The sequence below is a fragment of the Balaenoptera physalus genome (assembly GCF_965194825.1).
Source record: "Balaenoptera physalus genome assembly, chromosome: 2".
In the NCBI taxonomy this organism is placed as follows: Eukaryota; Metazoa; Chordata; class Mammalia; order Artiodactyla; family Balaenopteridae; genus Balaenoptera; species Balaenoptera physalus.
In genome coordinates, this window is record NC_138883.1 from 64,088,345 (window position 1) to 64,101,997 (window position 13,653).

General features: G+C 49.8%; 1 protein-coding gene, 1 long non-coding RNA gene and 1 pseudogene across 3 annotated transcripts in view; 1 reads left to right on the forward strand and 2 right to left on the reverse strand.

Annotated features, from left to right (window-relative positions):
* Positions 1-13,653, reverse strand: part of LOC309656132 — a 40,630-nt gene that overhangs the window by 22,885 nt on the left and 4,092 nt on the right. The gene's annotated exons all lie outside the window — the stretch shown is intronic.
* Positions 1-13,653, forward strand: part of EAPP (E2F associated phosphoprotein) — a 57,091-nt gene that overhangs the window by 10,281 nt on the left and 33,157 nt on the right. The window lies entirely within an intron of this gene.
* Positions 4,004-7,102, reverse strand: LOC309654759 (phenylalanine--tRNA ligase beta subunit pseudogene; annotated as a pseudogene). The gene is made up of 2 exons (XR_014268835.1): positions 6,939-7,102; positions 4,004-6,558 (listed from the first exon to the last, which is right to left on the reverse strand). The product of XR_014268835.1 is annotated as a phenylalanine--tRNA ligase beta subunit pseudogene (transcript).

Genomic DNA, 13,653 nt, shown 5'->3' on the forward strand with positions numbered 1-13,653 from the left:
ACTGTGGAAGAACTAAAACCTTTAGAGAACCATCCAGAGGGTGTTAGTGGGCATACTTGAAGCCTTTCCTGCTAAAGATAAGCTGAGAGAAATTACAGTGGTGTACCCACAAGACCTGGAGTCCACACTGGTTTCCATCAGTAGTTTGATAATTAAAATTTCTCAACATCTACTGGCATGGATCCAGGTGCAGATCAAAATTGCTCTTAGTCTAACCTTTTACCTCAGCTCTCTTACCAACTATCCAGACTCAAGTTAGAGGATGCTGGTAGTATGGCAAGGGCAAACTAGTGCTCAAATCTTAACAGCAGCTACTCAGTGTTTGGGGCAATCTACGGAAAGATAAAGAAGAAATTAAGGAATTTAAAACTGCTCTGTTAGGTACTCAGAACTATTCATTAAAGGGAATAATCCCCACTCTGGACAACCTATGAAGGGAGCAAAGGAAGAAGGGGAAGCTATATGTCATTAGAGCAAGAAGCCAGGACATTGGAAGAGGGATTGTAGAAAGAGACTCTGCAGAATGCAGACATTTCAGGAGCAAGGGAATCAAGTCAAAACCCTTAGCTAAGAAATAATTGGTAAATTGGCTCAAAGTTGGAAGATTGAGGGAATCTTAGAGATGGGAACTGGTGAACCAAAAATATTGTGTCAAAAAGTTTTCCTTGGCCTAATATAACACTATCTTTTCCCAAAGATACTGGTTCTACTTACTCTGCAATTTCCTGGAAATGTCTTATTTTCCATCTGGTGGTAGAAGATACAAGCTGCTGGTTTTTTGGGTCACCTTTCTACTTCTTCCTTTTCCTCCACGGTTCCTATATAGATTGGTCCTCTGACTTGAGGAACATGTATTCTTACTTTCTCCTGATCCTCCTGTTAACCTACTGGGGAGAGACTTGTGCAAATTAAAGGCTACCATATTCTGTACTCTATAGATGGAGTGTTGGTGGAGCTCCCTCGAGAAAAAGGCCCCTTATTTGGTAACTATGTACCTCCTGAAAGAAGAGAGGGATGGCAGAGAGTGAAAGTCTCACACTGCACTGGAAAAGCACTCCAAACTGGAACAAATCTGTGTATGGAGCTGGGCCTTAGCAAATAATGATACTTTTTTACTTTGAGATATAGAACTATTAACAAAAATTCAATTAAAAATCAAGTTAAGAAGAAAAAAAGATAATTTTATTCCAGTCAAACTGAGGATTATAACCCAGGAGAAGCTCAGAACTGTTCTGCTCACTAGAAGTCGAAGGCACAGTCATATATATTTTTTGAGACAAAGGATCATACATCAACATAACATACTGACATTTTACATAAAGTTCACCAAAGATACATAGTCCAGGTAAGCATATACAAATTGAGCAGCAAGTCACCATACCCTTTTACACAGTTGGTATTGGGGGAAGCTAGTAATGTAGTCTTGTTCAGGCTTCAGAGGTGGCACTAGGCCTCTCTCTGACTGGGCAATGACCCTAAAACTGGCTACATGCCAAACTGCTGAGCTACATGCAGGCCAGCAGGGGTGGCTCCAGCACACACTGTAAATCATTAGATAAGAAAGGGAGTAAGTCATGGGGCTTCTTGAACCTAGAGGGCCTGGCCAGCCCCCAGGGATCAGAGAACATTCCAAAACTTAGGAGTTAAGACCAAGGCATTTATGACAATAACCAGAGCTGCAAACTTGCACGTAGGCTGATTGTTTTCCACCTGCGACCTGGTGTTAAAAGTTGTACTCCTTCAAGTAGCAAACTGAAGGCTCACCGGTAGAGTGGACACACCTGGGGCCCTTCCCAGTTGGGACTCCAGATTGCTGTTCAGAGGACTTCCCAGCACTGCTTGGATCTGGATGTAGGTGCTTCCCCAACTCGGTGATGTATAAACCTCTACCTTTTACTATTCTTTCTTAGTTAGTATACTGTAATCTTTTGTTAATTCAATAAATTCTCTAAATTATTGCTTACACTGAGTGTAGAGTGGTTATTTTGCCAGTGAATCCTACGAACCTTGAAACCGAAAGTAAAGCTTTCGGCAAAACATTAATGGGTGCTGTGAGCAGTATTCGTAAAACAAAATGCCACTCTTTAAAAAGAAAGAGGTTAAAACTAATCAAGTTTTTATTCCTGGATGGGAAGACTTGCCTTACTGCTTGTTAGCTACTGAATGGGGAATATCCACTGGATTGTGTGAGAACTGGGGCCCTAAATTAAAGCGAGCCAAACCTTTAGAAGTTATTAAATGCTTGCGGCTCGTGCCAATTAAGAAAGGACAATTGTCCATATTACAACGTCAAAATTACATTTTAGCTGACCAAATCTGCACTTTCTAGTTGGTAGCAGAGAAAGCTGCTGTAAAGGTCGCACAAGCTAAATATCGAGAGTGGCATGGTAAGGTTAATTAAAAAGAAAGTTCATCTAGCAATAGCTAAAGTGAGGGTAGATTGGGACCCCGACGCTTGGGATGGAGATATATGGGATGATAGTTCAAATTCAGAGGCAGATGATGATGCAGACTTAGGAGCAAAAACTAGGCCTATACAGGCCAAGGAGGAATTGAACCCACCTAATTTTTATGCACAGCCAGCATGGTGTCGGAAAATGGAAACTGACGCCCAAGGTAATGCCGTAAGAAAGGATACTCTTGAAGATTATACTGAGCATGAAATGAATGACATTTTAAGCAGATTCACTCAGAGGTCTGGAGAGCCCCTTATTTCTTGGGTAGTACGCATATACGATGCTGGGGCAGCTGGAATCCTTATCGATGACAGGGATGCAAAGAAATCTGGCACTATCAGCAATGATTCTTTTGTGCAACAAGCCTTTAGAGATAAAACTCAAAATCCCAGAGACTCAAATTTGCTGCAGTTGGTGGCTGAAGGGTGCCTTAAGAAATACCTTTTAGAATCTACCTGGCCAGGGAGCGACCGCCTTTGGTACACGTTAAAAGATTGCATTCAGAGACTGAAGGAGGAGGCCATGAAAAGTGCCATCTTTGTGGGACATGCAGATGAGATGTCACACATGCCTCTAACAGTACAAATGAGAAATAAAATCTTTAAAACGGCCCCTCCAAGCTACAAGCGTGTCATTTTAACTCTTTTGTTAAGTGAAACAGGCGTTCCCATCAATGAAGTAATTGATAAAGTTTGCCAAATGGGTGATATAGGAGAATGGAATTTTGAGAGGAAAGAGGATAGGAAACAAAACAAAAGGAATGAAAGAGTATCCAGAAAGGACATGTTCATGGCCCTCCTCAAGGAAGGAGTCCCTAGAGAGAAAATTGATGGTGTGGCCACTAAAGAACTGTGGGACATGTACCGTAAGAAGGGATTGGATGTAAAAAAGGCCTCCCAGAACACGTCAGTGAAAAAAAAAATCAGGAGGAGGGCCCCAGACTGTAATTTATACAAGAACTTGACACTTAAGTTTTCTAGAATAACTGACATTAGAAATGAACTAAACTGAAAAGGTAGTGATTCTTACAGTTACATTATTCCAGTCAATTCCACTATGCACTCTCAGTATACAGACATGGTCTGCATAAGTCGAACAATTATTGGTGATTATTGGCAGACCTCCATTACTTTAATACCAAAGTAAAGATGTTATGGAAAAACCTGAATGAACTTCTTGGCCAGCCCAATAAAACTAACATGAATCCATGTCCTCAAGCACTAAGTTTGACACGAAAAAAAAAAATGTTTTTAGGGCTTCCCTGGTGGCGCAGTGGTTGAGAATCTGCCTGCCAATGCAGGGGACACGGGTTCGAGCCCTGGTCTGGGAAGATCCCGCATGCCGCCGAGCAACTAGGCCCGTGAGCCACAACTACTGAGCCTGCGCGTCTGGAGCCTGTGCTCCGCAACAAGAGAGGCCGCGACAGTGAGAGGCCCGCGCACCGCGATGAAGAGTGGCCCCCGCTTGCCGCAACTAGAGAAAGCCCTTGCACAGAAACGAAGACCCAACACAGCCATAAATAAATAATAAATAAAAATTTTAAAAAAATGTTTTTAATTTGTTAGAGTTGAATTACAATGCTGTGCCAATCTCTTCTGTACAGCAAAGTGACTCAGTTATAACGTACATACTTACTTTAAAATACTGTTTTCCACTATGGTTTATCCCGAGGGTTTGTATATAGTCCCTTGTGCTATAGAGCAGAACCTTGTTGTTTATCCCTTCTAAACGTAACAGTCTGCATCTACCAACCCCAAAATGAAAATGTTTTCACTGGCTTGATTGTAAGGATCTATACAGAAAAAAAGGAATCCCTCAGCTACCTCGCAAGGCCAATACTTTCAACTTCACTACGATAGGAACTCAAGTCAATATAACTGCTGAGAGCTTAGCTGTTAAAGAACTATGGTAAAATATATCCAAACTGCTGGGAATTCTATCGAACTTTGCAGAGTGAAAAAACACTTCGAGAATTCCGTTAAGTCACAAAAAAGATTCTCCATCACACAAGTTTTTCTGACCATGGTTTAAAAAGGCGTTCAGTTGGACGTCACACAAAATCACCACATTGAGCTTTAACTACAATTTTGTGTGTGTGTGTGTGTGTGCGTGTGTGTGTTCGTGTGTAGTACAAGCTGGCCTGACGTGGGGATGGCAGTACCACCCACGGAGCCAGACACTACTTTCTACTTTATTCAACATTAATGCACAAGTACAAGTGGACTGACTTACTGTGGGGACAACTAAAGGGCACCTGGGAGGAGACAGGGACCCTCAGGGCGAGAACCACACAACATAGACCCATCTTCACAAAAAGGGCTCAGTGTTGATTTCCCCGCAAGAGCAGGGCATGGTCAGCTCGAATTTGGTGATAACATCAGGATGAAGGACCCCCAGCTTCCCGATGCTCTGACCCCGGGCAAAGATCTCAGCACATCACCCGGGGAAGAATGCAGGGCTTTCTGATACTTTGATCAGGTATCCACCCTTCTTTTCACCAGGAGGCACATCAAGTAGCTGCGTGATTCTGTCCAGAAGACCATGGATTATCTCAAACCCAGAATTCTTGTTGTAATAAACAGCACATAGATGCCTGTAGTTTCTTGCACCTACATCTCTGCTAGAATCTTTTCTTACAATGTCAGAGATTTCAAACAGTTTCAGAGGAAGGGGCATCTTCTGATTCACAGCTATGGTCTGTAGGAGGCCAGGAAGAAGGGTTGTGTGTGCCACCTGAAATCCAGCTGTTTTAGGATTACTTATGTGGACTGCCTTTGTTGCAGAAATATCCAAACCCAGTTTATCAGCAATATCTTCTTGGGAGCACAGAGCAAAGGTAAGTGCCTCAGTGAATCCAGCAGCTGCCATGTCGTGTCTCAGGAGTTCTGTGAGTTTATTTAGGGGAAATTCATTATCTATGGTGTATGTTTTCGGGAGAGTCATCTGAATGTTGTTATATCCATAAGCAATAGCTGCATCTTCTATGATATCACAGGCGTGGATAATGTCATCTCTGGTTGGAGGGATTTCGATCTCAAGTTGATCCCCATCGCCTATGACTTCTGACTTTAAACACATCCTGGTCAGAAGCTTGGTAAGATTTTCTGGAGTTTCTCTGACCCCAACTTTTTTGTTAATTAGATCAGCTCTCACCATCTCCTTTCGATAAGCCAGTTCTGGGAAGGTATGTAATTTTCCATTAGGAAAAACTACCTCAGCTGCTTCAACTGTAAATTGATTCTCACAATATTCACTGAACGTGGTAACAATGATATCAAGAACTATTTTTGCCTTAGTAAAGTCAGTCCCTGTGCATTCAATAAATACATTTCTAGTATTTACTGTTATTTTGGAATGCTTTCCATTGATGGCTGGAGGCACTGAAAGGATGACACCATTGGTATCATAGATAACCAGATACAGAAGTTTATTTTCAATTATATGTGAATAATGTTTAAGGTGGTTGTCAGTCTTGTATATGTTCGTCAGTTCACAGGCTGTATACTCCTTGGTCTTATTTAGAGGCTTGAATTTGATATCGGAAGGTTTCTTCGCAGTATAAGTAAATGGGCCTGACAAAGTGTCCAAGTCACGGGTACCAATAGCAACCAAGGCTCTTTTCCTGCAAATGTTCTGATGTAACTTCTCCTGAAGTTCAACGAAGCTGTCATATCGATCTTTAGTAAACTTTATGTTTCGGAGAACCGCTGCAACAGCGTACGGGCGTATTTTAGCTGTCTCTTCTGTGATGATCAATTTCTGGATTTCTCCATTAGGCATTACCCGTTTATACATTGGAGCCTTTATCCTTTCTTTGAAGACCTGAAGTGCTCGAACCAATCCTTCCAGACACAGGAGATCACATCTATTGGCAAGGACATCAATTTTGTAGAGAACAACATTAGAGGCCCCCTCTGCCTTTTAATTACCTTGTTCATTACTTAAAATTTCTTTCTCTGATGTAATTTCATCGAGTTCCAGACCAAATTCAAAGCATAGTTCATCAAATTCTCCGTCCGTGTAGGGCCGGCCCAGAGCTCGGAAGAGCAGATCGCGCTTTAGGCTGACAGTAGGCATGGCGAGTCCGGCCTACAATTTTAAACTATAAAAACGATAAACAAATTAACTAGTACAGTTAAAAAGCTTCTCCCCCTCCCACCACGAATGACTCAGCACTGATAAAACACAGTTGTACAAGACCCCATTACATAAAATAAGTACTTATTTTAAAAACAAAAAACCAGAGAAAGGCTTCAACGCCGGTGCTGGCTAACAGTAATGACGCACTCAACTTTCTCACATTTAGAAAAACTGCAGCTGTCAATACACCCCAAGAACAACGTAAAAGGTTTTTTTTTTCTCTTTTTATGTAAGAGCTTTTATCCCAAAAAAACACAGACTGGTAACCAGAGGCCTCCTGGCCCCGTGAAGACAGCATCAACACCGCCACCACCTCCGGATTTCTCCTGCCCACCCCAATACCTAAGCGCACGCCCCACTCTGCACGCACGGTCACTTCGCTCACGCCGCCTCCGCACCCTCCGCCGCTGCACGCCCCTCGCCCCGGCTTCGCCCACCCGGGGAACAACCCGGCAGCCTCTGCGTGTCCACACGCAGGACGCGGAGGCCCAGGCGGAGGGGGACCAGCAGCCTCTGCGCCCCTCCTCATCTACATACGCCGCGCCCCTAGCGCGACCTTCCCGGCGCCCTGTTCTTCCCCGTGGGGGACACCGGAACGAGTGTCTCGTGGCGGGGGGGCGTGGGCGCGCGGCGACGAATCGAGACCTGGAGGGGGAAGCCGGGAAGACGGGAGCTCGCGGCGCGCGGCGCCCTGCAGTTGAAGGGGTGGGTCGGGGCTCGGGTCCGGTCTCGCCTTGCTTTCAGCAAAAAGAAAGTTTCAGCCCATTTTTGCCCTCGCCTGTTCGAACTCATCTCCTAGTAATCGAAAACTCAGGAAAGGCCTCTTTGCCGGTTGACGTTAAGCTCTAAAGCCGCCTTAATAAGAAAGCGTGGTGATGTTTCTTCGTGGTGTCTTTCTAAGGAAAAGTGACGAAAGTGCTTCAGGATATGTAGCCTAACCTAGTGGCGCTGCGACGAAAACCCGGGATGCTGTTGCAGAGAGAGAAAACCAGGTGAAAGCGCCGAGCAGTCCTCTCCACCGCAGCCGGGGGAGGAGCGGGGGAGGGGGGGCTCCCGGAGGGCTCCCGGAGCGCAGTGCTCAGGGTCAGGCGCCCTTGCCCTCCGGCCTCGACCCCTCCTGCTGCCCCAGCGCGCACATAGGGCGGCCCCGCAAGTGTCCTCAGGTCCTTTCCGATTTGGACTCTGTCAAAGAAATACACAGGAGACAGTATTGAAAGTGGTGAGAACAGATTTGATTCAGTAAGTACTGACAAGAGGGGAAAGCGCTGACTGAGCTCCATTCAGAATTGGGCGAGGGGATCTGGGCGTTTTAAAGGAAGAATGAGAGGGAGGGGGCTCAGTAGAGTCAGAAGCGAAAAACTACAAAGGATTGGTCAAAGGTATAGACGCAGGTCTTCTGTGTTTGTCAGCGGGCAGTTACTGAAGTTAGGATGGCTCAAGGCACAGAAACTGGGAGACAGAGGCCCTATCCTTCCCGATTACACTTCAAAGGAATGGCTCCCAGTTCTTGAGAGAGACACCTTGGGGTTGTAAGAGAACCATATTCACAACTGTAGGTCCTTTTCAATGAATGCTCTAAGGAGGGGAGGTCAGGCGCCTGTGTCAGCTGTTGAACTTTCTCAGGCAGGCTTTTGTTTTTTTGTGTTTTTTAATATTTATTTATTTAGGCTGCGCCGGGTCTTAGCTGCGGCACGCGTGATCTTCTTTTAGGTGCAGCATGTGGACTTCTTAGTTGAGGCACACGGACTCCTAGTTGCGTGCGGCATGCGTGTGGGATCTAGTTCCCCGACCAGGGATCGCAGCCCCCGGCCCCCTGCATTGGACCACCAGGGAAGTCCCTCAGGCAGGCATTTTAATGGGGGATGGAGGTCAAGCCCAGGGAGAGAACCTTATGCTTCTGGAGGCCAAGCTAGAGTCTGGTCAAGTCTCTTAGTGCAGGAAATGGTTTGGATGGGTTGTTACCTGCAGAGAGTTCTGCAGTTCTCCAGTGAAGACATTCTCTGTTTCGTGATCACGCAAGATAACGCTGCACCTTCCCCCAGGGCAAACCCTGGCTCCTGGCCCCTTCTTTTATACCCTGATCTCCTCTTTGATGACATCGGGCATTTGTCCACTCAACAACTGTTTACGGCATACCCTGTGCTAGACACTGTTCAGGAATTTGGGAACAAAAAGGCCTCTTGCTGCTCATATTTTGGTTAGAGACGGGGGTGTGGGGCGTGGGAGAAAATCGACAATAGACACAGTAGGTAAATTAATTAGTATGTTAGGTGTTAAGAGCTATGAAAAAAGAAAAAAAATTGAGGAAGGAAAGGGCATGGGGAGTTGTTGTAAGGGGGCAGGCTGCTGTGTTACGTTTAAGTGGTCGGAAGAGGCTCCCTTGAGAAGGTGCCCATGTGAGCAGACTGGAAGGAGGTGAGGGAGTCGGTCATGGGGCTGTCTGGGGGAAGAGCATCCCTAAGCAGAAGATCAGCTAGAGCAAGGGTCCAGGCAGGACTGTGTTTGGAGAGTAGCAAGGAGGCCCTGTGTACAGGACAAAGTTTAAGAGTTGTACCAAAATTAAGTCAGAGAAGTGACTGGGTGGGGTTAAGAACCGAGGGTCTTGTAGACCTTTGTAAGGATTTAAGTCTGAGTGAAGCAGAAGGTTTCGAGAAGAGGAGTGGCTTGATTGATCTAAGCACCCACCCCCATCCCGCCCCCCACCCCGCGAAAAGGAAAGAAAATCACTGTGGCTGTAAAGGTGGCAGGGCGAAAGCAGGGAGATCAACAGGAGACTTGCGTAACCCAGGCAAGACGATGTCGGCTTTGAAGGGTGGCAGAATGTGCCACACCAAAAAAATGCCATTTTGGCCAAAGGATTATTTTGAACTAAAGGCGCTTCTAAAGCACCGGGTGGCTAGGCGGTTGGCAGCCGGCTCCCCGGTGCCCCTCCCTGTGGGTTCCCCTCTCGTCTGCCAGGCCTCCCCCTCCCCACGGGCGCATCCATTTCGCCAACGCCCCTCCCCTCGCCCTCTTCCCCGCGTTCTGGCCGCGGACCGCCGTGGTCCCCACCTGTAGAAAGGGGAGGGGCGTGGGGAGGGGAAAGGAGGCCACAGGTGAGCGCGGGGGCCCAGGCATCTTGAAAGTCGCCGCCCCGATGCCGGCCACCACCAAGGCCCGGCCGCAGCCCCGCCGCAAGATTGCCCCGTCCTCCCGCCCGCACCGGGCGGCGTGGCGGCGCGTGCACCGCTCTCTTCAAAGGGGCTTCCAACCAGCCCTGGGCCTGTCTCACCTCGGGCGTCCCAGTGCCGTGCTCCGGCATTTCCAGTAAAAGTTAAGGGCCCGGGCCTGGCGGCGCGCACCCTTCGATAGCTCAGCTGGTAGAGCGGAGGACTGTAGACCCGACACGTGTGGACATCCTTAGGTCGCTGGTTCGATTCCGGCTCGAAGGAGGTGCCCGTCGCTTTTGCGCCCTCGTGAAGGGCACCGCCCCCCCGGGGCCAAGCCCCGCCCAAGGCCCTGAGGCAGCGCAGCGTCCTCTCTCCCCCGCCAGAGGCGGGAAAGCCTTTGGGGGACGCCCGCACAGCCACGGGGGGGCCGTGGCCAGGCAACACGCCTGCGCCTTCCTCCCGCCCGCAGGCCACACGCCCGCCCGCAGCCCGGTTGCTCCCGCCTTAGCGCGCAGCCCCGCCGGCCCCAGCGCGGCCCGCGCCCTCTCCACTTTTATTCACCCACCGCCCCCGCTCTGCTCGACGCGCGCACATCCCTGCCGAACAGGGGGGCACGCAGGAGCTGCCCACCAAAAGCCCTGGAGGCCGACAAGCGCACAGGCCATCACACGGTCAGGGACAACCACGGCACCCTTCCTGAAAACCCCCTCTCACTCCCGGGCTCAATCCCCAGCTCTGCCCCCCAAAGGAAGGTCACTGTCTCTGTCTCTCCCAGTCACAGTCTTTCAATCTCCCAGCCTCTCTCTCTCTCCTTCCCTGTCTTTCCCATGGTCTCTACAGGTACAGACCTGGGGACACAGAGAACCTTCCCAACCGTCTTAATCTATTTGTGGGGCAGAACTGCCACCCCGAGATCTTCCAAGCCACATTCTGCCACCCTCCAAGACACTGCCAGTTGTGTACCTGCGCGGAAGCTGACACCGGCAGGAGCAAAACGCAGCAGGGCTCTCAGTGGGCCTTGACAGTGCCGATGAGAACCTTCCAGGTGTCCTGTCAGTCTGAGGACAGGGCGGGGGAGGGGGGGTGGTGTGGCCCCCTGGAAACCTCAGCTTTCATATGCCTTCGCACCTATTCTGGTAGCCGCTGGAGGGGTTGAGTTCCCGCCGAAAGAGCAAAGATTGCTCACACTGTACAAGGGTGGGAAAACGCCCGCACCCATTCTTCTGCTACATCTGATGGATATAGATAGATGATAGATGATAGATAGATAGATAGATAGATAGATAGGTAGATAGAAAGGGGGTGGGGCGGGAGAAAGAGAGAGAAAGGAAGATTGCCAGCAAAAGCACAGACAGAGCTCAGAGAGCCCTGAGAGCCAGGGGCAATGGGGGCTGATGGCAGGGAGCAGAAGGGTGGAGGGTGGGGTGGTGGGCGGGTGGGGAGCTGCCATCATGGAGGGGCGCACAACTTCACCTCCTTGCACAAACCACTGGCCTGTGGCTTCTGACCAGCTGGCTACCTTTAGCCTTGGGTCCTTAAGGCTGAATTGGCGGGGCCAAGAGGAAGCTGCCGAGGCCCAAGCAGAGAGCACCCAGGAGGAAATGGGCCGGACTTTCAGCTAGAAGGAGCAGCTTCACCCTGGGGACAGAGCCTGGTTGGGGTGGGATGTGTGGGTGCCGAGAAGAACGCCGCGGGTGGTCCTTGCCCCTCCCTTCCTGTGGGAAGGAAACGCCGGAGACTCACCGAGAGGAGTCACAGCAGAACCCCGATGGGAGCGTGGCTCTCTGAAACCTCGGGGGCCCAGCGCTGCCTTCCCCTGACCCCTGAGCCCACAAGCCCTTTTTCGGTTCTGGTTCTGCCTCTCAAACCGGAGACTGCGTTTCCCCACACGTCTTTCTCTCCTGGCAAGCTCCTGTGGTTGCCCCCCCGCTGCGGTCTCAGCCCTCCTCGCGGTCCCACTGCTAACTAAGAGGGGCTGCCCTGGAGTCTGTGGAGTCTCCATGGGTCTGGGAGGCCGTGCCACTGCAGGCTGACAGGTGACCTTCAGCAAGAGGCTATTGCTCTGCAGCTGCAGAAAGACCTCAGCCTCACATGTCACCACCTGCAGAGACCAGCGGGTGAGGACCAAAGAGAGAACCTCAGGCCTTCGTTGGATATACCCCCGACGGGATGTGGAGGTGTGGAACCCTTGGGAACCTGGCTTTGGGGGAGTGGGCGGGGTGCGTGGGTTTTGGTGACCGGCACAGGGGAGTGTGAGTCTCAGCACGGCCAACTCTTCTTGTCTGGGTGTCACAGAGAGTAGCAGGGGACCTCTGAGGCACTGCCCCTCACCCTCCAAGGGGCAGAGGTGCCTGCTGCCCGGTCAGGGAGCGGCGACACGCTCAGCTGAGGGAAGGCCACTTTGGTGTGGCTTGCCGTGCCTCTGTGGGACTTTTGCTGGGTGGGTTAGTGGTCTTGGGTGGTGGGCACACACCAGGTGGGATCCGAAACGTTTGTAAGGAGTCCAACCTGGACATCTGTGCCCTCTGCCCCTCCCTCTGGACTCCAGTGCCTCTCCAGGAAGTCCACAGGACCTTGACCTCTTTCAGGAAGCAGCCGCCTCTGCCAAAGGAATCGGGGTAGGTGGGCGAAGGAGGGGAGCCAAGGCTGGATATCCACGGGCCTTGTGGAGCCCTGGATGTGCTCTCTCCTGAGAAGCCTGATGGTCCTTCTCCATCGCTCCCCAGTAAGCCTCACTGCGACAGAAAGTCATGGTGGGCAGGAGGGCGGAGGGGCATATCAGCCCCCAGGGGAGGCGAGGCTCTTAGGTGGGGAAAATACAAGCCTGGAACATGCAACTATGCCCAAAAGTGAAGGAATGTACAGTGACTGATTCGGTGGCATGTCAAGCACACAAGAGCCAATTCGAAAGGGTTCCCACTGCCAAATCAAGGTAATGATAATAACGGAATATAATCCATTGAGTAAAATAGGTACAGGGCCTAACAGCAATGACACACCAGATTCTGGTCTCTAAGTATCATTCTCCAACAAAAGGAACCAGGGCCAATAAAAGGAACCAGGGTGGGCTTCCCTGGTGGCGCAGTGGTTAAGAATGCGCCTGCCAATGCAGGGGACACAGGTTCGAGCCCTGGCCCGGGCAGATCCCACATGCCGCGGAGCAACTAAGCCCGTGCGCCACCACTACTGAAGCCCGCGCGCCGTGCTCCGCAATAAGAGAAGCCACTGCAGTGAGAAGCCCGCGCACCGCAACGAAGGTCCAACGCAGCCAAAAGTACAAAATAAAATAAATTTATTAAAAAAAAAAAAAAGGAACCAGGGTTCCTCGGAGACCCACTTAACCACTTCTTTGGGTTTTCATCTACATACATGCAAAAATCTGCATGTTTTCCTCCTGTTTAAAAAAATTTTTTTGTTTTTAATTAATCGCTGTGCACGAGCTTTCTCTAGTTGCGGCGAGCGGGGGCTAGTCTTCGTTGCGGTGTGCGGGCTTCTCATTGCGGTGGCTTCTCTTGTTGCAGAGCACGGGCTCTAGGCGCGCGGGCTCAGTTGTTGTGGCTCGTGGGCTCTAGAGCTCAGGCTCAGTAGTTGCGACGCACGGGCTCAGTTGCTCCGGCGGCATGTGGGAATTCTCCTGTATCAGGGATCGAACCCGTGTCCCCTGCGTTGGCAGGCGGATTCTTAACCACTGCACCCCTCGGGAAGTCCCCGCTCCTGTTTTGTATCCTTTTAATACTCAGGCCCTGCCAGAGACCCTCAAAGGGTAAAAAGTAAAGTTTTGCCTCCCCTACAGCTTGAAGCAGCAGAAGCAGTAGATCAAGAGAAGGGGCAGGTATGTGAGAAAAATAAGGTGCTTACACTTGACTTGCATTTTTCTGCTATCTGTAAAAATGATCACATTCTCCTAA